The 25,339-nt window shown below is 28.0% G+C and overlaps 1 long non-coding RNA gene across 2 annotated transcripts; it reads left to right on the top strand.

The window, feature by feature from the left end:
• Positions 1–1,188: 1,188 nt before the first annotated feature.
• On the top strand, positions 1,189–6,958 carry LOC145759463 (uncharacterized). 2 transcript variants are annotated; one of them, XR_014286530.1, is made up of 9 exons: positions 1,189–2,451; positions 2,556–2,767; positions 2,885–2,947; positions 3,488–3,590; positions 3,664–3,748; positions 3,811–3,877; positions 4,625–5,348; positions 6,252–6,464; positions 6,647–6,958. It is a non-coding gene; the product is annotated as an uncharacterized LOC145759463 (long non-coding RNA). The 2 variants fall into 2 exon arrangements; XR_014286529.1 differs by having other exon boundaries at positions 2,885–3,590.
• The last annotated feature ends 18,381 nt before the right edge of the window (positions 6,959–25,339 follow it).

The raw sequence follows: 25,339 nt of genomic DNA on the forward strand, positions 1-25,339 counted from the left end.
AATTTTAAGTAATTTTATTCTATAAAGTTATAAACATAAGTAATTAAGTGGTAAAATACATCGTGTTACGTTGATATTTAAATAAAAGCAAGGTACACAAACGTATCCAGACTCAGTAAACGTATCCAGACTCCTATTCTTATACAATTTGTACCAACTTTTATCTTAATTCGTCATTTTTAAGGAAAACGAACTTCGATAGTTTGTACATCTTAGTTAAAATCTATTAACAAAAAGAATACCTTAAAAACTAAAAAATAAAGCCTTTAAGTTGTTTTAAAATGGTCAATTCTTTAAAACAAGGCAAGCAATTATTTATAGTAGGCTAGCCTATACTAAGGTTTTATGTGAAATAAATAGCTTTTATTTTTATATTTTTATAATTAATTCATTAAAAAATGTATTAAAACGCTATATAATTGTTATTTTTAACCCTGCATTTTATCCGCCATTTAATTAACCTTAGAAGGTTAACGGCGGCAATTTTTTACGTCATTACCTATCTTTTAACCTTGATTTATTCTGATTGGGTGAAAAACGGTAATCCTGTATATTAATTGACTAAAAATCATTCTAGAACTTTTGTATTTAAATAAACCAATAAGCGACGCTTCATGCTACATAGGTATTGTGACGTCAGAAAATCATCGCGAGACATTAATTGCTAATTGCGATCGGAGTTTTGCGGAGCTGGCAGAAACTAGACAAGATGGCGACTAAATCAGGATATTTTGGGGTAATTTTGTGCGTTTTGAAGCAAAAAACTAACAGAAAGTTGTGTTTTATGATCAAAATAGTTAACAAGAAGCCAGGACAAGTTTTTTTGTTAGCCTAGCCGTCGATTTTCTAAGCTAAAAGCCAGTCTTAGCCTGAACAAGCGAGAAAAAAAAAATTAAGTCGACAAGTTTCAACGTTTTTTTTTACCAACTAAAGTAAGGCTATAATTTGTTTATTCTTTTAATAAAAATTAACTGACTTATGCGGTTTTTAGTTGTTTCAAGTTAAGTAATTGCCTGTTTCGATTCAAAACTTGGGTTTTGCCGATAAACTCAAAAATTTTGCGCAAAGTTTGCAGGCGACCCGCATGTATTAAATAACAGATAGGTAAATATAGGCTGCTAGTTACCTATGTTAATAATTTGAAAAAAAGAGAAGACGCATGTAAAGTTTAAAAAAAGATCGAATAGTCGGAACCGCAGCGCAAGTTTTTTTTGAATCAAGGTGACGTCAGCTAGGAAAAATCAGGTGACGTAATTTGTTTTCTTTTTATTGTGTTATACGACTGAATTATAAGACTTACATCGAATTATTTAAATAATTTTGAAAAATGGCAAAGTTATGAATTTTTTTATAATCAAGTTAGCGTAAAGGCAACCTTACTGGCAAATTATACGATTGCATTTTTAACGCCAATTTTTGTCGTTGGACGTGTCGACACAATTTCGGTTTGATTTTTATTGTTGGGGTGAATTAGCAGTTATAAGTGTGGTTTTGTTGATTTAATGCTATGGGTTTTGTGTTGTTGTTGTTTTGGCTTTATGGTTTTCTTGTTTTTTGGCGTTGTGGTTTTCTTGGTTTTTGGCGTTGTGATTTTCTTGTTGTTTCGAGGTTTTTAGTTTTGTGTTGTTGTTGTTTTGTTATTTTGACGTTGTTGCTTTTGTTGTTGTTTTGGTCCTGTGTTTTTTACTGTTGTGTTTTTTTGTTGTTGTTTTGGCGTTGTGGTTCTCTTGTTTTTTAGCGTTGTGATTTTCTTGTTGTTTCGAGGTTTTTAGTTTTGTGTTGTTGTTGTTTTGTCGTTTTGTTATGGTGATGTGTTTTTTTGTTGTTTTGGTCCTGTGTTTTTCACTGTTGTGTTTTTTTGTTGTTGTTGTTTTGGCGTTGTGGTTTTATATTTGTTGTTTTGACGCTGGTGGTGTTTTGTTGTTGTTTTGTCTTTTTTTCGTTTTTGCGACATGGTTTTGTAGTTGTCTTGTACTTGGTACTGGTTTTCGGTTGTGGTTTTGTTGGTGTTCGTTACCATTATTTGTTGATGTCGGCGACAAAAATACAATCTTAAGTTTTCAGTTAGTTAATTTTATGCCAATTCAAAATTACGTTTTTGGCAATTCTTATATATTAACAATGTAACTTAACGTCATAATCCTTTTAAATACGCAGTATTACTATTATGGCCTAAGTTTTTCGTAACTGCCTAACATTTTCTTATGTTTTGAGGAATGTACTCGACTGTAAATTTGGTTGCGCAATTTGGTTAGCGTTGGCTTATAGCTCAGAGGATCTGCAACAGACTACAATTCGAAACCTTGAGCGCGTGAACGTTCGAAGAGCGTGTACTTATGAAGTACAACATGGTTTAAGAGAATTTATAGCGTAGTAAAAGAAGGGCAAAACGAGACGTAAAATTTTTCTGCTAATAATGCAAATGCGAGCTGCCTAATTACCAAAGATCAGGTAAGAGCCTACTTAATCAAAAAAAATCGTTTTATTATTGAATTATAAGTGTGCAAACTGATTGTAAGTTTGTAAGTAACAAACCTTTTAATGTTTTTTTTTAGAAATTGCAACGACCTGAATTTCAAAAAAGCCGAGTGATCTGCCGGGACAACAGTACTAGAATGCTTAGTAAAAAGTATTATACTGACTTTATTAACATACCATATTATTTAAGATAATCTCGTGACGTTGACATGAATAATACTACCTACGTAAAACTGGTGAAGTCTCAGGCGATGATGGGCGATTGACGTAAATTGGTTGCAGTTACGAGGTAAATTAAAACAAACGTTTTTTTTAAATATTCCTAAAATTATTTTATTTGTTAGCAGTTTAAATACGAATGTAATTTAAATCATGGCGTCCTGAAAATAATTTTCGGTCCTTACAGGACTAATATGGAAAGAGTTAATAGATTAGACGCGGAAATGTGCAAATAGAAAGAAGGTGCAAGGTATTAATAGAAATACTTGTATTTCAACGATTTGGTTTACTAACCAACAAAGTGGTGATTCATTGGGATCACTAATTAAAAAATCAAGCAATAGTTAATATTTTTGTCCATTGACATCTATAATTGATTGAAAATCAAGTAATTGGCATCATTGAGAATGCCCCTGCTTAATGTCATCAATAATTGTTTTAAAAATAACTAATAGTTGATATTTCTGTCCCCTGACATAAATAATTGTTTTATAATCAACCAATAGTTGATATTTCTGTCCATTGGCATCAATAATTGTTTTAAATCAACCAGTAGTTTATATTTCTGGCCCCTGGCATCAATTATTGTTTCAAAATTAACCAATAGTTGATATTTCTGTCGATTAACATCAATAATTGTCGTTAAATCAACCAATAGTTAATATATTTGTCCATTGACATTTATAATTGTATTCAAATTAACCATAAGTTGGTACATTTGTTTATTGATGCATGGGCTATTTTCTTCATTTAATGTTAATCCTAAGCACTAAATGTTTATTTTATAAAGCAGGTGTAATAAAATATAGACCATTGCAGTTTCAAAATCCACTCTGCGGTCTGGAACTTCAACTCGAGAAAATTACTCAATCATATGCAGATGTACAAATAAGGTAAAACTTATAAATATATAAAACGCAGTACATGGTTTGTGCCAATATAAAAACTTTATTTCTACTTTTCCAGGAATCTAAATGGGCAATCACATAGAAAAAGTGAAGGTTATTGAAATTGCTGTACACAAAAGCCAAACAAAAGTTGTCAATCTCCAGTAAGAAAATTAAAATTTAAAACATAATTTCTAACGGTTGAACTTGACATTTATCTTATCAGGAAAGTAAAGAACTGGATTTCTACGGAAATTCAAATGAAATCAAGCAAGGAAATTCGATAAAAAAAGGTGATGTTAATTGTTTTTTTTTTTCACTGATCTAATCAATTAAATTATTGCTTTCAATAAATTAACAGTTATGGCTGGGGTAATTTAAGTTTTTTGATAAACATATAGATTGGCTAGCGGGCATTTTATATTTTTTGTCTTTACTTAGTTTTAGTAATTTCAATTTATTTAATTTAAAATAATTACCTTACCACAAAATTTTAATTATTTTTTGGCAATAATTTGTTTTGTTGTGCGTGTCTACCGTCGACACATTTTGTGTTTGTTTTGCTGTGTGGTTTTTGTTGTTGTCGTATTCTGTTTTTGCATTGATAGCGCTGTTGTGAGTGTTGAATTGTGATTTGTATAGGTTTTTGTTTGGAGTTATTGTTTTTTTATTGTGGTTTTTGCTATGTTAGTTTTGTGGTTAATGTATTGTTTCTTTGTTGTTGTTGGGTTTAAAAGACCAAAAATATATCATTACCTAAAATCTTAATTCATATAATTTTAATCTTTAATATAACAATATGCAAAATTATTTTAAATTTAAATTGCCCCTTGCTAATTTTTTTCTGAGTTTTTTTTTTTTTTTTTTTTTTTTGAATTTTTTTCTGAGGTTAAATTTTTACTGCAATGTTGCAATTTCAAAATCAACCTCAATATGGTAATTCAACCCATAAAAGCTATTTCTTATGAAGGAATTACAACAACAAAAAAGTGCCTAACAAGTTCTTACTAGTGCTATAAGTTCTTATTGTTTTAAAAAAGGAAAAATTCATCGGAAAAGCGACAACTTCAGAGACCAACATGGTCAGAATACTTGTCTTCACTTCATAAGGTCTTTGGTTCAATCCCCACTGCTCTTACACTGAATGTTACTCTATGTTTTAGAAAAGATATCATGTTCTTCAAGAAAGATAACATGTTCTTGCACATTATTATTAAAAAAATATTAATTTACTGCTTATTTTGTTTCAAATACTGTCTAAAAAACTGTATATAACTACGCGAAAATAAAATTTCTCGCGGTAATTAAAATGCAAAATCCCTGCTGTTTTGAAAAAAAAAATTGGCCGAAGTGTCTGGCATTCATCTTAAACAGTAAAACTTTTGTTTTTATGTGAAGTTATAATTAATACATAGATTGGTATTATTATTTTTTTTTGCAATTATCTTTATTGTCGATGTGGGAAAGTTGAATGTGCGACATAAACATAGAGTAACATCAATTACTCCGACCCAGTGTCAAGTTGCCTGTGGCAGTTTAGTTGATTATAATTGCCCGATAATTTGTATTGTCATTAGGCATACTGTCCACTATTTTATTCTTATTTAGTTATATAATTTTATTAGCCATTACAATTTTACTACTATCTGTGTATAATCTTATATCATTTTTTAATATCTGAAATTTTTCAGAACATTATAGTTTTGAGGCTGTTTTCGAGGCAGATCCAGCTTAACATGTGAACGGAGTTGGTGAAAATAAAAGGTGATTAACATAAGCCGTAAATTTTGAGTCAGAACAACTTTTGTTCTAGTAAATGAAAAATTTAGTACGTTGTTAAATAACATGTGAATATCTTATTAGTAAAAGGGTATCTATATTTTTTAGTTTACGATTCTCAGACGGGCTCTTTAACTTTACGGTTTTAGTAAAATTTTTCATTACCCTTGCGTTTTTTTTTAAATAAATATTTATGCAACAAGTTATTACTATTTTGTAATCGCAAAAATTAAAACGTATTATTTTTAATATATTATGGTTTATTTCTTGGGTCGTGAATATTTTTCTAAGACTGTAGACTTTAAGTGATCCAAACTTTGTAACTAACTTAACTAATGTAACGTGTTTTTGCTTAGCCTACCAGCGTCTTTTAATTTAATTTTAAATGACTTAAAAGATCAATAGTACTAAGGTTGGGAAATCGTTTGATAATTTTTTATATATTTAAGTTATGTATAATCAGTGGTTATTGTGTTGTAATCTTGTTTAAATAAATTTAAAAAGTACGTTACAATATATTCTATGCATATTAAATATTTAGGCTCAAGGTTTAAAAAAGGTATTTTTAAAATAATACGTTCACATAAAATTATGTTTTGTTAACCTTTGTTTACCTTCACAAAAATTAAAATAACGGATATAGTTTGTAAAAAAATATTTTTATTTAAACGAATAAAATTGTTAAAAACAAAACTCACTTAAAGTATATAAAAAGTTAATTATTTTTTTATAAAATTTTGGGATTACAGTAAAGCGCTTTGTGCAAATTCTTTTTTTTTAATCACAGGCAAAGTTTTGTTTACGTTTTTAATGAAATTTGAATAAATAATTTAATTTGAATAAATAATGTTACCTAAAAGCCTATTTAACCGTTTTTTATATTTTAAGATACTTCTGATGCCTTTCTGGATAACACAATTTATGATGTCATTCCTCGATGATGCAGCCTCCCAAGGATGTCACCCTCTGATAATTTTGTGCTTCGAAGATGTCCTTCTTCGATGGTGTCGCACTCCTGATGATGTAACAATTTTAAGATGTCACTTCTAAAGATGTTGGTCTCTGAAGTTGTCGCTTTTCCGATAAATTTTTCCTTAAAGGGTATATAGTTTCTTTAATAATTTTTATAGAATAAACACTTAAATTTATCATGTCAATATAGTTTTAGTGATATAAAATAGTAAAATAATTGTGTTTTTTAATATGAGTATTTGTACTTGGAAATTTTATTAATTAATTAATAAATAAAACTATTTTATTAATACTTTTTCATTAATTTATAGAAATCTCTCCCTGATGTTATCAAACCCTGATTATGCCGCACGATGATGATCTCATTTTTCATGATGATCTGCATATATTTTTCAGTGTATATATTTTTTTTAGTCCACTTTAAACTACCGTCTTAACTTTTATTCAAATTGTTTTTATTATATTTGATGTATTTATTTTCTTATTTTATTGTATTTTTAAATTATTGCGTTTGTGTGATTTATTGTTATTTGCTTTCGCTTACCGTTGTCATGATCCTACTGTCCGATGATATCTCTCTTATGTCAGTCTCTGATAATGTTGTCCTCCGATGATGTTGCTATGTGATGACTACTGATACTTACGACTGATATTTTGTTGAGTGTAAATAAATAATTACGTTTTTACAAAATAATATATAGCTTTATTTAGAGATAAGGTGATCAGCTCCAAGAGCTGATACCTAATTTTTTTGCAAAACCACTGTTGAGCTCTTAGAAATGAGCTTTTACAACTAAAAGAAAATTTTTAATAGAAAATTTTACAAAAAAAAAAGTTTAGCTCTTAGAGATGAGCTCTTACAGCTAAGAGAAAATTTTAGCTCTTAGAGATAAGCTCTAAGAGATGAGCTCTTACAGCTAAAATAAAATTTTAGTTCTAAGAGATGAGCTCTTACAGCTAAGAAAAAAATTTTAATAGAGAATTTTAGCAAAAAAAATTAGCTCTTAGAGATAAGCTTTAAGAGATGAGCTCTTACAGCTAAAAGAAAATTTTTAATAGAAAATTTTACAAAAAAAAAAGTTTAGCTCTTAGAGATAAGCTCTAAGAGATGAGCTCTTACAGCTAAAAGAAAATTTTTAATAGAAAATTTTACAAAAAAAAAAAGTTTAGCTCTTAGAGATAAGCTCTAAGAGATGAGCTCTTACAGCTAAAAGAAAATTTTTAATAGAAAATTTTACAAAAAAAAAAGTTTAGCTCTTAGAGATAAGCTCTAAGAGATGAGCTCTTACAGCTAAGAGAAAATTTTAGCTCTTAGAGATAAGCTCTAAGAGATGAGCTCTTACAGCTAAAAGAAAATTTTTAATAGAAAATTTTACAAAAAAAAAAAGTTTAGCTCTTAGAGATAAGCTCTAAGAGATGAGCTCTTACAGCTAAAAGAAAATTTTTAATAGAAAATTTTACAAAAAAAAAAGTTTAGCTCTTAGAGATAAGCTCTAAGAGATGAGCTCTTACAGCTAAGAGAAAATTTTAGCTCTTAGAGATAAGCTCTAAGAGATGAGCTCTTACAGCTAAAAGAAAATTTTTAATAGAAAATTTTACAAAAAAAAAAGTTTAGCTCTTACAGATAAGCTCTAAGAGATGAGCTCTTACAGCTAAAAGAAAATTTTTAATAGAAAATTTTACAAAAAAAAAGTTTAGCTCTTAGAGATAAGCTCTAAGAGATGAGCTCTTACAGCTAAGAGAAAATTTTTAATAGAAAATTTTACAAAAAAAAAAAGTTTAGCTCTTAGAGATAAGCTCTAAGAGATGAGCTCTTACAGCTAAAAGAAAATTTTTAATAGAAAATTTTACAAAAAAAAAAGTTTAGCTCTTAGAGATAAGCTCTAAGAGATGAGCTCTTACAGCTAAGAGAAAATTTTAGCTCTTAGAGATAAGCTCTAAGAGATGAGCTCTTACAGCTAAAAGAAAATTTTTAATAGAAAATTTTACAAAAAAAAAAGTTTAGCTCTTACAGATAAGCTCTAAGAGATGAGCTCTTACAGCTAAAAGAAAATTTTTAATAGAAAATTTTACAAAAAAAAAGTTTAGCTCTTAGAGATAAGCTCTAAGAGATGAGCTCTTACAGCTAAGAGAAAATTTTTAATAGAAAATTTTACAAAAAAAAAAAGTTTAGCTCTTAGAGATAAGCTCTAAGAGATGAGCTCTTACAGCTAAAAGAAAATTTTTAATAGAAAATTTTACAAAAAAAAAAGTTTAGCTCTTAGAGATAAGCTCTAAGAGATGAGCTCTTACAGCTAAGAGAAAATTTTAGCTCTTAGAGATAAGCTCTAAGAGATGAGCTCTTACAGCTAAAAGAAAATTTTTAATAGAAAATTTTACAAAAAAAAAAGTTTAGCTCTTACAGATAAGCTCTAAGAGATGAGCTCTTACAGCTAAAAGAAAATTTTTAATAGAAAATTTTACAAAAAAAAAGTTTAGCTCTTAGAGATAAGCTCTAAGAGATGAGCTCTTACAGCTAAGAGAAAATTTTAGCAAAAAAAAAATTTTAGCTCTTAGAGATAAACTCTAAGAGATGAGCTCTTACAGCTAAAAGAAAATTTTTAATGGAAAATTTTACAAAAAAAAAGTTTAGCTCTTAGAGATAAGCTCTAAGAGATGAGCTCTTACAGCTAAGAGAAAATTTTAGCAAAAAAAAAATTTTAGCTCTTAGAGATAAGCTCTAAGAGATGAGCTCTTACAGCTAAAAGAAAATTTTTAATAGAAAATTTTACAAAAAAAAAGTTTAGCTTTTAGAGATAAGCTCTAAGAGATGAGCTCTAAGAGATGAGCTCTTACAGCTAAAAGAAAATTTTTAATAGAAAATTTTACAAAAAAAAAGTTTAGCTCTTAGAGATAAGCTCTAAGAGATGAGCTCTTACAGCTAAGAGAAAATTTTAGCAAAAAAAAAATTTTAGCTCTTAGAGATAAGCTCTAAGAGATGAGCTCTTACAGCTAAAAGAAAATTTTTAATAGAAAATTTCACAAAAAAAAAAGTTTAGCTCTTAGAGATAAGCTCTAAGAGATGAGCTCTTACAGCTAAGAGAAAATTTTAGCAAAAAAAAAAATTTTAGCTCTTAGAGATAAGCTCTAAGAGATGAGCTCTTACAGCTAAAAGAAAATTTTTAATAGAAAATTTTACAAAAAAAAAGTTTAGCTCTTAGAGATAAGCTCTAAGAGATGAGCTCTTACAGCTAAGAGAAAATTTTAGCAAAAAAAAAAATTTTAGCTCTTAGAGATAAGCTCTAAGAGATGAGCTCTTACAGCTAAAAGAAAATTTTTAATAGAAAATTTTACAAAAAAAAAGTTTAGCTCTTAGAGATAAGCTCTAAGAGATGAGCTCTTACAGCTAAGAGAAAATTTTAGCAAAAAAAAATTTTAGCTCTTAGAGATAAACTCTAAGAGATGAGCTCTTACAGCTAAGAGAAAATTTTTAATAGAAAATTTTACAAAAAAAAAAAGTTTAGCTCTTAGAGATAAGCTCTAAGAGATGAGCTCTTACAGCTAAAAGAAAATTTTTAATAGAAAATTTTACAAAAAAAAAAGTTTAGCTCTTAGAGATAAGCTCTAAGAGATGAGCTCTTACAGCTAAGAGAAAATTTTAGCTCTTAGAGATAAGCTCTAAGAGATGAGCTCTTACAGCTAAAAGAAAATTTTTAATAGAAAATTTTACAAAAAAAAAAGTTTAGCTCTTACAGATAAGCTCTAAGAGATGAGCTCTTACAGCTAAAAGAAAATTTTTAATAGAAAATTTTACAAAAAAAAAGTTTAGCTCTTAGAGATAAGCTCTAAGAGATGAGCTCTTACAGCTAAGAGAAAATTTTAGCAAAAAAAAAATTTTAGCTCTTAGAGATAAACTCTAAGAGATGAGCTCTTACAGCTAAAAGAAAATTTTTAATGGAAAATTTTACAAAAAAAAAGTTTAGCTCTTAGAGATAAGCTCTAAGAGATGAGCTCTTACAGCTAAGAGAAAATTTTAGCAAAAAAAAAATTTTAGCTCTTAGAGATAAGCTCTAAGAGATGAGCTCTTACAGCTAAAAGAAAATTTTTAATAGAAAATTTAACAAAAAAAAAGTTTAGCTTTTAGAGATAAGCTCTAAGAGATGAGCTCTAAGAGATGAGCTCTTACAGCTAAAAGAAAATTTTTAAGAGAAAATTTTACAAAAAAAAAGTTTAGCTCTTAGAGATAAGCTCTAAGAGATGAGCTCTTACAGCTAAGAGAAAATTTTAGCAAAAAAAAAATTTTAGCTCTTAGAGATAAGCTCTAAGAGATGAGCTCTTACAGCTAAAAGAAAATTTTTAATAGAAAATTTTACAAAAAAAAAAGTTTAGCTCTTAGAGATAAGCTCTAAGAGATGAGCTCTTACAGCTAAGAGAAAATTTTAGCAAAAAAAAAAATTTTAGCTCTTAGAGATAAGCTCTAAGAGATGAGCTCTTACAGCTAAAAGAAAATTTTTAATAGAAAATTTTACAAAAAAAAAGTTTAGCTCTTAGAGATAAGCTCTAAGAGATGAGCTCTTACAGCTAAGAGAAAATTTTTAATAGAAAATTTTACAAAAAAAAAGTTTAGCTCTTAGAGATAAGCTCTAAGAGATGAGCTCTTACAGCTAAGAGAAAATTTTAGCAAAAAAAAAAATTTTAGCTCTTAGAGATAAGCTCTAAGAGATGAGCTCTTACAGCTAAAAGAAAATTTTTAATAGAAAATTTTACAAAAAAAAAGTTTAGCTCTTAGAGATAAGCTCTAAGAGATGAGCTCTTACAGCTAAGAGAAAATTTTAGCAAAAAAAAATTTTAGCTCTTAGAGATAAACTCTAAGAGATGAGCTCTTACAGCTAAGAGAAAATTTTTAATAGAAAATTTTACAAAAAAAAAAAGTTTAGCTCTTAGAGATAAGCTCTAAGAGATGAGCTCTTACAGCTAAAAGAAAATTTTTAATAGAAAATTTTACAAAAAAAAAAGTTTAGCTCTTAGAGATAAGCTCTAAGAGATGAGCTCTTACAGCTAAGAGAAAATTTTAGCTCTTAGAGATAAGCTCTAAGAGATGAGCTCTTACAGCTAAAAGAAAATTTTTAATAGAAAATTTTACAAAAAAAAAAGTTTAGCTCTTACAGATAAGCTCTAAGAGATGAGCTCTTACAGCTAAAAGAAAATTTTTAATAGAAAATTTTACAAAAAAAAAGTTTAGCTCTTAGAGATAAGCTCTAAGAGATGAGCTCTTACAGCTAAGAGAAAATTTTAGCAAAAAAAAAATTTTAGCTCTTAGAGATAAACTCTAAGAGATGAGCTCTTACAGCTAAAAGAAAATTTTTAATGGAAAATTTTACAAAAAAAAAGTTTAGCTCTTAGAGATAAGCTCTAAGAGATGAGCTCTTACAGCTAAGAGAAAATTTTAGCAAAAAAAAAATTTTAGCTCTTAGAGATAAGCTCTAAGAGATGAGCTCTTACAGCTAAAAGAAAATTTTTAATAGAAAATTTAACAAAAAAAAAGTTTAGCTTTTAGAGATAAGCTCTAAGAGATGAGCTCTAAGAGATGAGCTCTTACAGCTAAAAGAAAATTTTTAAGAGAAAATTTTACAAAAAAAAAGTTTAGCTCTTAGAGATAAGCTCTAAGAGATGAGCTCTTACAGCTAAGAGAAAATTTTAGCAAAAAAAAAATTTTAGCTCTTAGAGATAAGCTCTAAGAGATGAGCTCTTACAGCTAAAAGAAAATTTTTAATAGAAAATTTTACAAAAAAAAAAGTTTAGCTCTTAGAGATAAGCTCTAAGAGATGAGCTCTTACAGCTAAGAGAAAATTTTAGCAAAAAAAAAAATTTTAGCTCTTAGAGATAAGCTCTAAGAGATGAGCTCTTACAGCTAAAAGAAAATTTTTAATAGAAAATTTTACAAAAAAAAAGTTTAGCTCTTAGAGATAAGCTCTAAGAGATGAGCTCTTACAGCTAAGAGAAAATTTTAGCAAAAAAAAAAATTTTAGCTCTTAGAGATAAGCTCTAAGAGATGAGCTCTTACAGCTAAAAGAAAATTTTTAATAGAAAATTTTACAAAAAAAAAGTTTAGCTCTTAGAGATAAGCTCTAAGAGATGAGCTCTTACAGCTAAGAGAAAATTTTAGCAAAAAAAAATTTTAGCTCTTAGAGATAAACTCTAAGAGATGAGCTCTTACAGCTAAAAGAAAATTTTTAATAGAAAATTTTACAAAAAAAAAAGTTTAGCTCATAGAGATAAGCTCTAAGAGATGAGCTCTTACAGCTAAGAGAAAATTTTAGCAAAAAAAAAAATTTTAGCTCTTAGAGATAAGCTCTAAGAGATGAGCTCTTACAGCTAAAAGAAAATTTTTAATAGAAAATTTTACAAAAAAAAAAGTTTAGCTCTTAGAGATAAGCTCTAAGAGATGAGCTCTTACAGCTAAGAGAAAATTTTAGCAAAAAAAAAATTTTAGCTCGTAGAGATAAGCTCTAAGAGATGAGCTCTTACAGCTAAAAGAAAATTTTTAATAGAAAATTTTACAAAAAAAAAGTTTAGCTCGTAGAGATAAGCTCTAAGAGATGAGCTCTTACAGCTAAGAGAAAATTTTAGCAAAAAAAAAAATTTTAGCTCGTAGAGATAAGCTCTAAGAGATGAGCTCTTACAGCTAAGAGAAAATTTTAGCAAAAAAAAAAATTTTAGCTCGTAGAGATAAGCTCTAAGAGATGAGCTCTTACAGCTAAAAGAAAATTTTTAATAGAAAATTTTACAAAAAAAAAGTTTAGCTCGTAGAGATAAGCTCTAAGAGATGAGCTCTTACAGCTAAGAGAAAATTTTAGCAAAAAAAAAAATTTTAGCTCGTAGAGATAAGCTCTAAGAGATGAGCTCTTACAGCTAAAAGAAAATTTTTAATAGAAAATTTTACAAAAAAAAAGTTTAGCTCGTAGAGATAAGCTCTAAGAGATGAGCTCTTACAGCTAAGAGAAAATTTTAGCAAAAAAAAAAATTTTAGCTCGTAGAGATAAGCTCTAAGAGCTCTTACAGCTAAAAGAAAATTTTTAATAGAAAATTTTACAAAAAAAAAGTTTAGCTCGTAGAGATAAGCTCTAAGAGATGAGCTCTTACAGCTAAAAGAAAATTTTTAATAGAAAATTTTACAAAAAAAAAGTTTAGCTCGTAGAGATAAGCTCTAAGAGATGAGCTCTTACAGCTAAGAGAAAATTTTAGCAAAAAAAAAAATTTTAGCTCGTAGAGATAAGCTCTAAGAGATGAGCTCTTACAGCTAAAAGAAAATTTTTAATAGAAAATTTTACAAAAAAAAAGTTTAGCTCGTAGAGATAAGCTCTAAGAGATGAGCTCTTACAGCTAAGAGAAAATTTTAGCAAAAAAAAAAGTTTTAGCTCGTAGAGATAAGCTCTAAGAGATGAGCTCTTACAGCTAAAAGAAAATTTTTAATAGAAAATTTTACAAAAAAAAAGTTTAGCTCGTAGAGATAAGCTCTAAGAGATGAGCTCTTACAGCTAAGAGAAAATTTTAGCAAAAAAAAAAATTTTAGCTCGTAGAGATAAGCTCTAAGAGATGAGCTCTTACAGCTAAAAGAAAATTTTTAATAGAAAATTTTACAAAAAAAAAGTTTAGCTCGTAGAGATAAGCTCTAAGAGATGAGCTCTTACAGCTAAAAGAAAATTTTAGCAAAAAAAAAATTTTAGCTCGTAGAGATAAGCTCTAAGAGATGAGCTCTTACAGCTAAAAGAAAATTTTTAATAGAAAATTTTACAAAAAAAAAGTTTAGCTCGTAGAGATAAGCTCTAAGAGATGAGCTCTTACAGCTAAAAGAAAATTTTACAAAAAAAAAGTTTAGCTCGTAGAGATAAGCTCTAAGAGATGAGCTCTTACAGCTAAGAGAAAATTTTAGCAAAAAAAAAAATTTTAGCTCGTAGAGATAAGCTCTAAGAGATGAGCTCTTACAGCTAAAAGAAAATTTTTAATAGAAAATTTTACAAAAAAAAAGTTTAGCTCTTAGAGATAAGCTCTAAGAGATGAGCTCTAAGAGATGAGCTCTTACAGCTAAAAGAAAATTTTTAATAGAAAATTTTACAAAAAAAAAGTTTAGCTCTTAGAGATAAGCTCTAAGAGATGAGCTCTTACAGCTAAGAGAAAATTTTAGCAAAAAAAAAATTTTAGCTCTTAGAGATAAGCTCTAAGAGATGAGCTCTTACAGCTAAAAGAAAATTTTTAATAGAAAATTTTACAAAAAAAAAAGTTTAGCTCTTAGAGATAAGCTCTAAGAGATGAGCTCTTACAGCTAAGAGAAAATTTTAGCAAAAAAAAAAATTTTAGCTCTTAGAGATAAGCTCTAAGAGATGAGCTCTTACAGCTAAAAGAAAATTTTTAATAGAAAATTTTACAAAAAAAAAGTTTAGCTCTTAGAGATAAGCTCTAAGAGATGAGCTCTAAGAGATGAGCTCTTACAGCTAAAAGAAAATTTTTAATAGAAAATTTTACAAAAAAAAAGTTTAGCTCTTAGAGATAAGCTCTAAGAGATGAGCTCTTACAGCTAAGAGAAAATTTTAGCAAAAAAAAAATTTTAGCTCTTAGAGATAAGCTCTAAGAGATGAGCTCTTACAGCTAAAAGAAAATTTTTAATAGAAAATTTTACAAAAAAAAAGTTTAGCTCTTAGAGATAAGCTCTAAGAGATGAGCTCTTACAGCTAAGAGAAAATTTTAGCAAAAAAAAAAATTTTAGCTCTTAGAGATAAGCTCTAAGAGATGAGCTCTTACAGCTAAAAGAAAATTTTTAATAGAAAATTTTACAAAAAAAAAGTTTAGCTCTTAGAGATAAGCTCTAAGAGATGAGCTCTTACAGCTAAGAGAAAATTTTAGCAAAAAAAAAAATTTTAGCTCTTAGAGATAAGCTCTAAGAGATGAGCTCTTACAGCTAAAAGAAAATTTTTAATAGAAAATTTTACAAAAAAAAAGTTTAGCTCTTAGAGATAAGCTCTAAGAGATGAGCTCTTACAGCTAAGAGAAAATTTTAGCAAAAAAAAAAATTTTAGCTCTTAGAGATAAGCTCTAAGAGATGAGCTCTTACAGCTAAAAGAAAATTTTTAATAGAAAATTTTACAAAAAAAAAGTTTAGCTCTTAGAGATAAGCTCTAAGAGATGAGCTCTTACAGCTAAGAGAAAATTTTAGCAAAAAAAAATTTTAGCTCTTAGAGATAAACTCTAAGAGATGAGCTCTTACAGCTAAAAGAAAATTTTTAATAGAAAATTTTACAAAAAAAAAAGTTTAGCTCTTAGAGATAAGCTCTAAGAGATGAGCTCTTACAGCTAAGAGAAAATTTTAGCAAAAAAAAAAATTTTAGCTCTTAGAGATAAGCTCTAAGAGATGAGCTCTTACAGCTAAAAGAAAATTTTTAATAGAAAATTTTACAAAAAAAAAAGTTTAGCTCTTAGAGATAAGCTCTAAGAGATGAGCTCTTACAGCTAAAAGAAAATTTTACAAAAAAAAAGTTTAGCTCGTAGAGATAAGCTCTAAGAGATGAGCTCTTACAGCTAAGAGAAAATTTTAGCAAAAAAAAAAATTTTAGCTCGTAGAGATAAGCTCTAAGAGATGAGCTCTTACAGCTAAAAGAAAATTTTTAATAGAAAATTTTACAAAAAAAAAGTTTAGCTCTTAGAGATAAGCTCTAAGAGATGAGCTCTAAGAGATGAGCTCTTACAGCTAAAAGAAAATTTTTAATAGAAAATTTTACAAAAAAAAAGTTTAGCTCTTAGAGATAAGCTCTAAGAGATGAGCTCTTACAGCTAAGAGAAAATTTTAGCAAAAAAAAAATTTTAGCTCTTAGAGATAAGCTCTAAGAGATGAGCTCTTACAGCTAAAAGAAAATTTTTAATAGAAAATTTTACAAAAAAAAAAGTTTAGCTCTTAGAGATAAGCTCTAAGAGATGAGCTCTTACAGCTAAGAGAAAATTTTAGCAAAAAAAAAAATTTTAGCTCTTAGAGATAAGCTCTAAGAGATGAGCTCTTACAGCTAAAAGAAAATTTTTAATAGAAAATTTTACAAAAAAAAAGTTTAGCTCTTAGAGATAAGCTCTAAGAGATGAGCTCTAAGAGATGAGCTCTTACAGCTAAAAGAAAATTTTTAATAGAAAATTTTACAAAAAAAAAGTTTAGCTCTTAGAGATAAGCTCTAAGAGATGAGCTCTTACAGCTAAGAGAAAATTTTAGCAAAAAAAAAATTTTAGCTCTTAGAGATAAGCTCTAAGAGATGAGCTCTTACAGCTAAAAGAAAATTTTTAATAGAAAATTTTACAAAAAAAAAGTTTAGCTCTTAGAGATAAGCTCTAAGAGATGAGCTCTTACAGCTAAGAGAAAATTTTAGCAAAAAAAAAAATTTTAGCTCTTAGAGATAAGCTCTAAGAGATGAGCTCTTACAGCTAAAAGAAAATTTTTAATAGAAAATTTTACAAAAAAAAAGTTTAGCTCTTAGAGATAAGCTCTAAGAGATGAGCTCTTACAGCTAAGAGAAAATTTTAGCAAAAAAAAAAATTTTAGCTCTTAGAGATAAGCTCTAAGAGATGAGCTCTTACAGCTAAAAGAAAATTTTTAATAGAAAATTTTACAAAAAAAAAGTTTAGCTCTTAGAGATAAGCTCTAAGAGATGAGCTCTTACAGCTAAGAGAAAATTTTAGCAAAAAAAAAAATTTTAGCTCTTAGAGATAAGCTCTAAGAGATGAGCTCTTACAGCTAAAAGAAAATTTTTAATAGAAAATTTTACAAAAAAAAAGTTTAGCTCTTAGAGATAAGCTCTAAGAGATGAGCTCTTACAGCTAAGAGAAAATTTTAGCAAAAAAAAATTTTAGCTCTTAGAGATAAACTCTAAGAGATGAGCTCTTACAGCTAAAAGAAAATTTTTAATAGAAAATTTTACAAAAAAAAAAGTTTAGCTCTTAGAGATAAGCTCTAAGAGATGAGCTCTTACAGCTAAGAGAAAATTTTAGCAAAAAAAAAAATTTTAGCTCTTAGAGATAAGCTCTAAGAGATGAGCTCTTACAGCTAAAAGAAAATTTTTAATAGAAAATTTTACAAAAAAAAAAGTTTAGCTCTTAGAGATAAGCTCTAAGAGATGAGCTCTTACAGCTAAGAGAAAATTTTAGCAAAAAAAAAATTTTAGCTCGTAGAGATAAGCTCTAAGAGATGAGCTCTTACAGCTAAAAGAAAATTTTTAATAGAAAATTTTACAAAAAAAAAGTTTAGCTCGTAGAGATAAGCTCTAAGAGATGAGCTCTTACAGCTAAGAGAAAATTTTAGCAAAAAAAAAAATTTTAGCTCGTAGAGATAAGCTCTAAGAGATGAGCTCTTACAGCTAAGAGAAAATTTTAGCAAAAAAAAAAATTTTAGCTCGTAGAGATAAGCTCTAAGAGATGAGCTCTTACAGCTAAAAGAAAATTTTTAATAGAAAATTTTACAAAAAAAAAGTTTAGCTCGTAGAGATAAGCTCTAAGAGATGAGCTCTTACAGCTAAGAGAAAATTTTAGCAAAAAAAAAAATTTTAGCTCGTAGAGATAAGCTCTAAGAGATGAGCTCTTACAGCTAAAAGAAAATTTTTAATAGAAAATTTTACAAAAAAAAAGTTTAGCTCGTAGAGATAAGCTCTAAGAGATGAGCTCTTACAGCTAAGAGAAAATTTTAGCAAAAAAAAAAATTTTAGCTCGTAGAGATAAGCTCTAAGAGCTCTTACAGCTAAAAGAAAATTTTTAATAGAAAATTTTACAAAAAAAAAGTTTAGCTCGTAGAGATAAGCTCTAAGAGATGAGCTCTTACAGCTAAAAGAAAATTTTTAATAGAAAATTTTACAAAAAAAAAGTTTAGCTCGTAGAGATAAGCTCTAAGAGATGAGCTCTTACAGCTAAGAGAAAATTTTAGCAAAAAAAAAAATTTTAGCTCGTAGAGATAAGCTCTAAGAGATGAGCTCTTACAGCTAAAAGAAAATTTTTAATAGAAAATTTTACAAAAAAAAAGTTTAGCTCGTAGAGATAAGCTCTAAGAGATGAGCTCTTACAGCTAAGAGAAAATTTTAGCAAAAAAAAAAGTTTTAGCTCGTAGAGATAAGCTCTAAGAGATGAGCTCTTACAGCTAAAAGAAAATTTTTAATAGAAAATTTTACAAAAAAAAAGTTTAGCTCGTAGAGATAAGCTCTAAGAGATGAGCTCTTACAGCTAAGAGAAAATTTTAGCAAAAAAAAAAATTTTAGCTCGTAGAGATAAGCTCTAAGAGATGAGCTCTTACAGCTAAAAGAAAATTTTTAATAGAAAATTTTACAAAAAAAAAGTTTAGCTCGTAGAGATAAGCTCTAAGAGATGAGCTCTTACAGCTAAAAGAAAATTTTAGCAAAAAAAAAATTTTAGCTCGTAGAGATAAGCTCTAAGAGATGAGCTCTTACAGCTAAAAGAAAATTTTTAATAGAAAATTTTACAAAAAAAAAGTTTAGCTCGTAGAGATAAGCTCTAAGAGATGAGCTCTTACAGCTAAAAGAAAATTTTACAAAAAAAAAGTTTAGCTCGTAGAGATAAGCTCTAAGAGATGAGCTCTTACAGCTAAGAGAAAATTTTAGCAAAAAAAAAAATTTTAGCTCGTAGAGATAAGCTCTAAGAGATGAGCTCTTACAGCTAAAAGAAAATTTTTAATAGAAAATTTTACAAAAAAAAAGTTTAGCTCTTAGAGATAAGCTCTAAGAGATGAGCTCTAAGAGATGAGCTCTTACAGCTAAAAGAAAATTTTTAATAGAAAATTTTACAAAAAAAAAGTTTAGCTCTTAGAGATAAGCTCTAAGAGATGAGCTCTTACAGCTAAGAGAAAATTTTAGCAAAAAAAAAATTTTAGCTCTTAGAGATAAGCTCTAAGAGATGAGCTCTTACAGCTAAAAGAAAATTTTTAATAGAAAATTTTACAAAAAAAAAAGTTTAGCTCTTAGAGATAAGCTCTAAGAGATGAGCTCTTACAGCTAAGAGAAAATTTTAGCAAAAAAAAAAATTTTAGCTCTTAGAGATAAGCTCTAAGAGATGAGCTCTTACAGCTAAAAGAAAATTTTTAATAGAAAATTTTACAAAAAAAAAGTTTAGCTCTTAGAGATAAGCTCTAAGAGATGAGCTCTAAGAGATGAGCTCTTACAGCTAAAAGAAAATTTTTAATAGAAAATTTTACAAAAAAAAAGTTTAGCTCTTAGAGATAAGCTCTAAGAGATGAGCTCTTACAGCTAAGAGAAAATTTTAGCAAAAAAAAAATTTTAGCTCTTAGAGATAAGCTCTAAGAGATGAGCTCTTACAGCTAAAAGAAAATTTTTAATAGAAAATTTTACAAAAAAAAAGTTTAGCTCTTAGAGATAAGCTCTAAGAGATGAGCTCTTACAGCTAAGAGAAAATTTTAGCAAAAAAAAAAATTTTAGCTCTTAGAGATAAGCTCTAAGAGATGAGCTCTTACAGCTAAAAGAAAATTTTTAATAGAAAATTTTACAAAAAAAAAGTTTAGCTCTTAGAGATAAGCTCTAAGAGATGAGCTCTTACAGCTAAGAGAAAATTTTAGCAAAAAAAAAAATTTTAGCTCTTAGAGATAAGCTCTAAGAGATGAGCTCTTACAGCTAAAAGAAAATTTTTAATAGAAAATTTTACAAAAAAAAAGTTTAGCTCTTAGAGATAAGCTCTAAGAGATGAGCTCTTACAGCTAAGAGAAAATTTTAGCAAAAAAAAATTTTAGCTCTTAGAGATAAGCTCTAAGAGATGAGCTCTTACAGCTAAAAGAAAATTTTTAATAGAAAATTTTACAAAAAAAAAAGTTTAGCTCTTAGAGATAAGCTCTAAGAGATGAGCTCTTACAGCTAAGAGAAAATTTTAGCAAAAAAAAAATTTTAGCTCTTAGAGATAAGCTCTAAGAGATGAGCTCTTACAGCTAAAAGAAAATTTTTAATAGAAAATTTTACAAAAAAAAAAGTTTAGCTCTTAGAGATAAGCTCTAAGAGATGAGCTCTTACAGCTAAGAGAAAATTTTAGCAAAAAAAAAATTTTAGCTCGTAGAGATAAGCTCTAAGAGATGAGCTCTTACAGCTAAAAGAAAATTTTTAATAGAAAATTTTACAAAAAAAAAGTTTAGCTCGTAGAGATAAGCTCTAAGAGATGAGCTCTTACAGCTAAGAGAAAATTTTAGCAAAAAAAAAAATTTTAGCTCGTAGAGATAAGCTCTAAGAGATGAGCTCTTACAGCTAAGAGAAAATTTTAGCAAAAAAAAAAATTTTAGCTCGTAGAGATAAGCTCTAAGAGATGAGCTCTTACAGCTAAAAGAAAATTTTTAATAGAAAATTTTACAAAAAAAAAGTTTAGCTCGTAGAGATAAGCTCTAAGAGATGAGCTCTTACAGCTAAGAGAAAATTTTAGCAAAAAAAAAAATTTTAGCTCGTAGAGATAAGCTCTAAGAGATGAGCTCTTACAGCTAAAAGAAAATTTTTAATAGAAAATTTTACAAAAAAAAAGTTTAGCTCGTAGAGATAAGCTCTAAGAGATGAGCTCTTACAGCTAAGAGAAAATTTTAGCAAAAAAAAAAATTTTAGCTCGTAGAGATAAGCTCTAAGAGATGAGCTCTTACAGCTAAAAGAAAATTTTTAATAGAAAATTTTACAAAAAAAAAGTTTAGCTCGTAGAGATAAGCTCTAAGAGATGAGCTCTTACAGCTAAGAGAAAATTTTAGCAAAAAAAAAAATTTTAGCTCGTAGAGATAAGCTCTAAGAGATGAGCTCTTACAGCTAAAAGAAAATTTTTAATAGAAAATTTTACAAAAAAAAAGTTTAGCTCGTAGAGATAAGCTCTAAGAGATGAGCTCTTACAGCTAAGAGAAAATTTTAGCAAAAAAAAAAATTTTAGCTCGTAGAGATAAGCTCTAAGAGATGAGCTCTTACAGCTAAAAGAAAATTTTTAATAGAAAATTTTACAAAAAAAAAGTTTAGCTCGTAGAGATAAGCTCTAAGAGATGAGCTCTTACAGCTAAGAGAAAATTTTAGCAAAAAAAAAAATTTTAGCTCGTAGAGATAAGCTCTAAGAGATGAGCTCTTACAGCTAAAAGAAAATTTTTAATAGAAAATTTTACAAAAAAAAAGTTTAGCTCGTAGAGATAAGCTCTAAGAGATGAGCTCTTACAGCTAAGAGAAAATTTTAGCAAAAAAAAAAATTTTAGCTCGTAGAGATAAGCTCTAAGAGATGAGCTCTTACGGCTAAGAGAAAATTTTAGCAAAAAAAAAATTTTAGCTCGTAGAGATAAGCTCTAAGAGATGAGCTCTTACAGCTAAAAGAAAATTTTTAATAGAAAATTTTACAAAAAAAAAGTTTAGCTCGTAGAGATAAGCTCTAAGAGATGAGCTCTTACAGCTAAAAGAAAATTTTTAATAGAAAATTTTACAAAAAAAAAGTTTAGCTCGTAGAGATAAGCTCTAAGAGATGAGCTCTTACAGCTAAGAGAAAATTTTAGCAAAAAAAAAAATTTTAGCTCGTAGAGATAAGCTCTAAGAGATGAGTTCTTACAGCTAAAAGAAAATTTTTAATAGAAAATTTTACAAAAAAAAAGTTTAGCTCGTAGAGATAAGCTCTAAGAGATGAGCTCTTACAGCTAAGAGAAAATTTTAGCAAAAAAAAAAATTTTAGCTCGTAGAGATAAGCTCTAAAAGATGAGCTCTTACAGCTAAAAGAAAATTTTTAATAGAAAATTTTACAAAAAAAAAGTTTAGCTCGTAGAGATAAGCTCTAAGAGATGAGCTCTTACAGCTAAGAGAAAATTTTAGCAAAAAAAAAAATTTTAACTCGTAGAGATAAGCTCTAAGAGATGAGCTCTTACAGCTAAAAGAAAATTTTAATAGAAAATTTTACAAAAAAAAAGTTTAGCTCGTAGAGATAAGCTCTAAGAGATGAGCTCTTACAGCTAAGAGAAAATTTTAGCAAAAAAAAAAATTTAGCTCGTAGAGATAAGCTCTAAGAGATGAGCTCTTACAGCTAAAAGAAAATTTTTAATAGAAAATTTTACAAAAAAAAAGTTTAGCTCGTAGAGATAAGCTCTAAGAGATGAGCTCTTACAGCTAAGAGAAAATTTTAGCAAAAAAAAAAATTTTAGCTCGTAGAGATAAGCTCTAAGAGATGAGCTCTTACAGCTAAAAGAAAATTTTTAATAGAAAATTTTACAAAAAAAAAGTTTAGCTCTTAGAGATAAGCTCTAAGAGATGAGCTCTTACAGCTAAGAGAAATTTTTAGCAAAAAAAAATTTTAGCTCTTAGAGATAAACTCTAAGAGATGAGCTCTTACAGCTAAGAGAAAATTTTTAATAGAAAATTTTACAAAAAAAAAAAGTTTAGCTCTTAGAGATAAGCTCTAAGAGATGAGCTCTTACAGCTAAAAGAAAATTTTTAATAGAAAATTTTACAAAAAAAAAAGTTTAGCTCTTAGAGATAAGCTCTAAGAGATGAGCTCTTACAGCTAAGAGAAAATTTTAGCTCTTAGAGATAAGCTCTAAGAGATGAGCTCTTACAGCTAAAAGAAAATTTTTAATAGAAAATTTTACAAAAAAAAAAGTTTAGCTCTTACAGATAAGCTCTAAGAGATGAGCTCTTACAGCTAAAAGAAAATTTTTAATAGAAAATTTTACAAAAAAAAAGTTTAGCTCTTAGAGATAAGCTCTAAGAGATGAGCTCTTACAGCTAAGAGAAAATTTTAGCAAAAAAAAAATTTTAGCTCTTAGAGATAAACTCTAAGAGATGAGCTCTTACAGCTAAAAGAAAATTTTTAATGGAAAATTTTACAAAAAAAAAGTTTAGCTCTTAGAGATAAGCTCTAAGAGATGAGCTCTTACAGCTAAGAGAAAATTTTAGCAAAAAAAAAATTTTAGCTCTTAGAGATAAGCTCTAAGAGATGAGCTCTTACAGCTAAAAGAAAATTTTTAATAGAAAATTTAACAAAAAAAAAGTTTAGCTTTTAGAGATAAGCTCTAAGAGATGAGCTCTAAGAGATGAGCTCTTACAGCTAAAAGAAAATTTTTAATAGAAAATTTTACAAAAAAAAAGTTTAGCTCTTAGAGATAAGCTCTAAGAGATGAGCTCTTACAGCTAAGAGAAAATTTTAGCAAAAAAAAAATTTTAGCTCTTAGAGATAAGCTCTAAGAGATGAGCTCTTACAGCTAAAAGAAAATTTTTAATAGAAAATTTTACAAAAAAAAAAGTTTAGCTCTTAGAGATAAGCTCTAAGAGATGAGCTCTTACAGCTAAGAGAAAATTTTAGCAAAAAAAAAAATTTTAGCTCTTAGAGATAAGCTCTAAGAGATGAGCTCTTACAGCTAAAAGAAAATTTTTAATAGAAAATTTTACAAAAAAAAAGTTTAGCTCTTAGAGATAAGCTCTAAGAGATGAGCTCTTACAGCTAAGAGAAAATTTTAGCAAAAAAAAAAATTTTAGCTCTTAGAGATAAGCTCTAAGAGATGAGCTCTTACAGCTAAAAGAAAATTTTTAATAGAAAATTTTACAAAAAAAAAGTTTAGCTCTTAGAGATAAGCTCTAAGAGATGAGCTCTTACAGCTAAGAGAAAATTTTAGCAAAAAAAAATTTTAGCTCTTAGAGATAAACTCTAAGAGATGAGCTCTTACAGCTAAAAGAAAATTTTTAATAGAAAATTTTACAAAAAAAAAAGTTTAGCTCTTAGAGATAAGCTCTAAGAGATGAGCTCTTACAGCTAAGAGAAAATTTTAGCAAAAAAAAAAATTTTAGCTCTTAGAGATAAGCTCTAAGAGATGAGCTCTTACAGCTAAAAGAAAATTTTTAATAGAAAATTTTACAAAAAAAAAAGTTTAGCTCTTAGAGATAAGCTCTAAGAGATGAGCTCTTACAGCTAAGAGAAAATTTTAGCAAAAAAAAAAATTTTAGCTCGTAGAGATAAGCTCTAAGAGATGAGCTCTTACAGCTAAAAGAAAATTTTTAATAGAAAATTTTACAAAAAAAAAGTTTAGCTCGTAGAGATAAGCTCTAAGAGATGAGCTCTTACAGCTAAGAGAAAATTTTAGCAAAAAAAAAATTTTAGCTCGTAGAGATAAGCTCTAAGAGATGAGCTCTTACAGCTAAAAGAAAATTTTTAATAGAAAATTTTACAAAAAAAAAGTTTAGCTCGTAGAGATAAGCTCTAAGAGATGAGCTCTTACAGCTAAAAGAAAATTTTTAATAGAAAATTTTACAAAAAAAAAGTTTAGCTCGTAGAGATAAGCTCTAAGAGATGAGCTCTTACAGCTAAGAGAAAATTTTAGCAAAAAAAAAAATTTTAGCTCGTAGAGATAAGCTCTAAGAGATGAGCTCTTACAGCTAAAAGAAAATTTTTAATAGAAAATTTTACAAAAAAAAAGTTTAGCTCGTAGAGATAAGCTCTAAGAGATGAGCTCTTACAGCTAAGAGAAAATTTTAGCAAAAAAAAAAATTTTAGCTCGTAGAGATAAGCTCTAAGAGATGAGCTCTTACAGCTAAAAGAAAATTTTTAAAAAAAATTTTACAAAAAAAAAGTTTAGCTCGTAGAGATAAGCTCTAAGAGATGAGCTCTTACAGCTAAGAGAAAATTTTAGCAAAAAAAAAAATTTTGGCTCGTAGAGATAAGCTCTAAGAGATGAGCTCTTACAGCTAAAAGAAAATCTTTAATAGAAAATTTTACAAAAAAAAAGTTTAGCTCGTAGAGATAAGCTCTAAGAGATGAGCTCTTACAGCTAAGAAAAAATTTTAGCAAAAAAAAAAATTTTAGCTCGTAGAGATAAGCTCTAAGAGATGAGCTCTTACAGCTAAAAGAAAATTTTTAATAGAAAATTTTACAAAAAAAAAGTTTAGCTCGTAGAGATAAGCTCTAAGAGATGAGCTCTTACAGCTAAGAGAAAATTTTAGCAAAAAAAAAAATTTTAGCTCGTAGAGATAAGCTCTAAGAGATGAGCTCTTACAGCTAAAAGAAAATTT

The sequence above is a fragment of the Corella eumyota genome, chromosome 7 (assembly GCF_963082875.1).
Source record: "Corella eumyota chromosome 7, kaCorEumy4.1, whole genome shotgun sequence".
Lineage (NCBI taxonomy): Eukaryota > Metazoa > Chordata > Ascidiacea > Phlebobranchia > Corellidae > Corella > Corella eumyota.